Here is a 4692-nt window from a genome sequence, read left to right as displayed (position 1 = left end):
GCCCTATCCGGAGTCTCTCAAATTCTTAAGAAATGTTTGCCTTCTGGTCAATTTGTATGACCTCCTTGGGCATCAAAAATTTTTTTGTTTTCTTAGTGATCTACAATTTAGAAATTATGAAAGCATGACATGAGGGAATGCACTTTATGAAGAATCGGTATATATTCAAATATGCCTTTGTCCTCTCCCATGGTTTTTACATTGTCCATTTACATTAAAGGGATAGATCCACCTCCTAGAGTGGACCTGTACTTTTCCAGATTTTTCTGCATTTAACTAATTATTCTGAGGTGTACTCATATATGCCGCATAAGATAAACAGTGGTTTAAGATGGGTATCGTTTCTTATTCTCTTTCAGATAAATATCTTCTTGAGCCAGCACGATTATTTCATATGAAAGTCTCCTGTTTTTGAACATATTTGTGAGTTCTTACTTCTGTGCCTCAGTAATCCATTGTCTGTTCACTAGCACCATATTGACTTGAGGTTAGTGGCTCTGTAGTAAGGCAAATCCCAGCCACTGTTCTTTTTCATACTTCTCTGGAATATTTTCTCTCAGGCTTTATTCTTTCATATAAACTTTAGAGTAATTTTCTCCCTCTCTCCCCTCTGCCAGAAGAATGGGGAGTCTAACTGTCATGGCATTAAAATGTAATATTAATTTAGGGTAACTAGCAAGTTTATGATATGAAATTTTCCCACTCAATAACAATTTATACTTTGGGATTCAGAGTTGATTTGATCCCTTTAAATAAGATGTCTGTAGCTTTCTTCATATAGATTCACGGCCTTTCCTGTTTTATTTATTTTTAACTATATTAAAGGTGGCATAGTAGTTAAGCTATTGTCTGCTAACTGAAAGGGTGACGGTTTGAACACACCAGCAACTCCAAGAGATAAAGATATATCAGTACATTTTTTAAAAGATTGAGGAGCCCTGGTGATGTAGTGAGTTGTGAGTCAAACTGGAAACCACAAGGTTAGCTGTTCAAAACCACTGGCCAACCTGTGGTTAGGGGGAGAAAGGGATGGGGTGTGCAGGAATTGAAGTTTTCTACTCCCATAAGATTTACATTTTCCAAAACCCACATGGGGTAGTTCTGTCTTGTCCTATGAGGTTACTGTGGTGGTTACATAATTGCATGTCAACTTGAAGTGTAGAGGTGGAGTCTAGCCTGCCAATCAGGTCACAGCCTGACAGTGCCTCCTCATAAGGAGGGGACTGGGAACATCCCCCACCCCTCTCTCTCTACCTTCACCTTCCAGTTAAGGATCCACACTGAGGCCTGTGTGAGCTCTGGAGGTGCGTCCATAACCATTGGATCCATAAGACTTTTCACCCACCTGCCTACAATCTTCCTGTATTTTGCATCATTGCATGTGGCTGCATGAGTCTGAAGAGGGGTTTATGGATGAGTCCTGGCTTTATGGACTTAAGTCAGACTGGACTGTTTGCTTGATCTATAATTACTGTTTGATATAAAACTCTTTCTTAGACATCTATGAGTGCCACTGGACTTGCTCCTCTGGTCAGCCTGGCCTTGCACAGTTACCATGAGTCAGAATTGACTTGATGGCAGTGAATTTGGTTTTGAAGATTAAACAAAAAGAGCAAGTCTCCTGCCATCAAGTTAATTCTGACTCACAGTGACTACACATGGGGTTTCTGAGCCTGTAAATCTCTACAAGAGCAGACAGCCTGTTTTCCCCCTGAGGAACAGTGGTGACTTTGAACTACTCATCTTGTGGTTAGCAGCCCAAAGCCTATCCCACAGAGCCAGATTTAGAAATCCCATGGTACAAACCTACCCTGTTCTCTAGGGCATTATTTGTCACCATCTACTTGATGGAATCAAATGGTTTGGCGTTAAATACTTTAACTCTTTCAATATAACTCAAGGATTTTTATGTCACAAATGAGAACAGGGGAACATATTACTTGTTTTCAATAAGCTTTATACCCAGCCACCTTATAAAATTATCTTTTGCAATAGTTTTTTAATATAGTCTCTTGACATTTTTGTAGTTGTGTTGTTCAGTGCCATTGGGTTCGTTCTGACCCATACAGACCCTACAGAACACTGCCCATTGCTGCGCCATCCTCACAATTGTTCCTAGGAGCAGCCACTATGTCAATCCACCTCACTGAGGGCCTTCCTGTCCTGTGTCGCTGTCCTCCTGTTTGAAAAAGCATGATGACCTTCTCCAGGGGCTTATCTCTCCTGACAATATGTCCAAAGCATGTGAGACAAAGCCTTACTGTCCTTGCTTTCAGGAGCATGCTCGCCGTCCTTCTTCCAAGACATCTATTGTCTTTGTAGCAGTCCAGGGTCCTTTAATATTCTTCAACAGCCCCACAGCTCAATGCATCAATTCTTCTGCAGCCTTCTTTATTGAATGTCCAACTTTCACATGCATAGGAGGCAATTGAAAATATCATGGCTTGGGCCATATGCATCTTAGTCCTCAAATAACATCCTTACTTTTCAATGCTTTGAAGAGGTCTTGTATAGGAGATTTACCCAAAGAAAGAAGTCCTTTCAGATCTTGACTGTTGCTCCCATGAGCATGGTTTGTGGATCCAAGCAAGGCTAAATCTTTGACAACTTCAGTCTTCTCTCCATTCATCATGACATTATGCATGATCCAGCGGTGAGGATTTGGGCCTTCTTGATATTGAGTTGTCATACGGAAGCCTGAAATCCTTGATCTTCATCAGCAAGTGCTTCAAGTCCTCCTCACTTCCATCAAGCAAAGTTATGTCATCTGCATTTCACAAGTTGTTCATAAGCCCTTCTCCAACCCTGATGCCATGGCCTTCCTAGATTCCAGATTCTCTGATGATCTGTTCAGCATACAAATTGCATAAGTGTGGTGAGAGGATACAACCATGAAGTGCACCTTTCTGGATTTTCAACCATACAGGTTTCCCTTGTTCTGTCTGCACAACCGCCCCTTGATCCATGTATAAGTTCCCCACGAGCATGACGAAGTATTCTAAAATGCCCATTCTTGTCAAGAATATTCATATTTTGTTATGATCCACCCAGTCAAATGCCTTTGCATAGTCAATAAAACACAAGTAGGCATCTTTGTGGTATTGTCTATTGCCAGCCAAGATCCATCTGACATTGACTGTCCCATGTTCTCTTTTGAAACCAGCCTGGACTTTTGGCAGCTCCCTGCTAATATACTGCTGCAACCATTGGATGATCTTCAGGAAAATTTTACTTACTTATGATATCAATGATATTGTTCTATATTTTGAACATTCTGTTGGGTCACCTTTCTTTGGAATGGGTATAAGTATGGATCTCTTCTAGTCAGTTGGCCAAGTAGATGTACTCCAAATTTCCTGGCATAAATGGGTAAGTGCGTCCAGTGCTTCATCAGCATGTTGAAGCATTTCAGTTTGTATTACATCAATTTCTAGAACCTTGATTTTGGCTCATGCTCTCAGTGCAGTTTGAATTTCTTCTTTAGGTACAGTGACTTGTGTGTCACTTCTTTTCATGCTTTTGTGTCATTCAATATTTGGCCCACAGAATTCTTTCAAGATTGCAACTTGAGGCTTGAAATGTTTTTCTTGGGTTTCTTGTTTGTTTTCAGTATAAAATACATCACAAACTAAATGTACAACTTCTTTCTAAATCTTTAAAGCAGTTATTTTATTTTTGTTTGTGTGTCTTGCATTTGCTAAAAATTCCCTACCAGAGTTTATTAATGACACTAGTGGCCGACATTCCTTTAGAGTTACTGATTTTAATTGAAATGGTTTTGGTCGTGTCTTGCTTTTACTACTGATTTTTCATAGTTAAGATTGTTGTTCACAATCATAACCCCAGTCCTGCCTTTCACTGCGGGCTACACTAACTCACGTACAGAAAAGAGCTCATGACACATGGAATCCAGGTGAGATAAATCCCTCAGGTACAGAAATGGGAGTAGCAATACCAGGAAGGTAGGGATCAAGTGGGGAGAAGAGAGGAGGAAGGGGGAACCAATTTCAGTGATTGACACATAACCACACACACACACACACACATACACACACACACACACACACACACACACACACACCAGGAGGACAAAACAACAGAAACCATGGGGAAAGGGAGACAGTGGTCATGGTAAGATATGAAAATTAAAATAATTTTAATTTATTAAGGAGTCATGAGGGGGCATGGGGGGAAGAAGGGGGGAAAGGAGCTGATACCAAGGGCGCAAATAGAAAGTAAATGTATAGAAAATGATGATGACAACATATGCACAAATATGCTCAATACAATTGATGTATGGATTGTTATAAGAGCTGTAAGAACCCCCAATAAAATGATCTTTAAAAAAATTGTTATTACAATTAATCTTTATCATATTTAAGAAGTTTCATTCTGTCCCCATATCTTCCTAGTCTTTACCTAGGAATTGCTAATGAATTTTATCAAATATCTTCTCAGTATTTGTTATTATAACTATTCAGGGTTTCTCGTTCAGTTTACATAATGGATAATGGATAAGATTGACATACTTTATTCACATTAACCTTTAGCTTACCAGCAAGCTACTGTCTCATCATCACATATTATTCTTTGGACACAACCTGGTATATACTGGCTAATATTTATAATTTTTGCATTTATAGTCCTGAGTACAATTGTTTTATACTTTTGGTGAATAGATAGATCACTTAC

Source organism: Tenrec ecaudatus, chromosome 8 (assembly GCF_050624435.1).
Source record: "Tenrec ecaudatus isolate mTenEca1 chromosome 8, mTenEca1.hap1, whole genome shotgun sequence".
NCBI classification, from domain to species: Eukaryota; Metazoa; Chordata; class Mammalia; order Afrosoricida; family Tenrecidae; genus Tenrec; species Tenrec ecaudatus.
Note: the sequence above shows the minus strand (reverse complement) of the source record.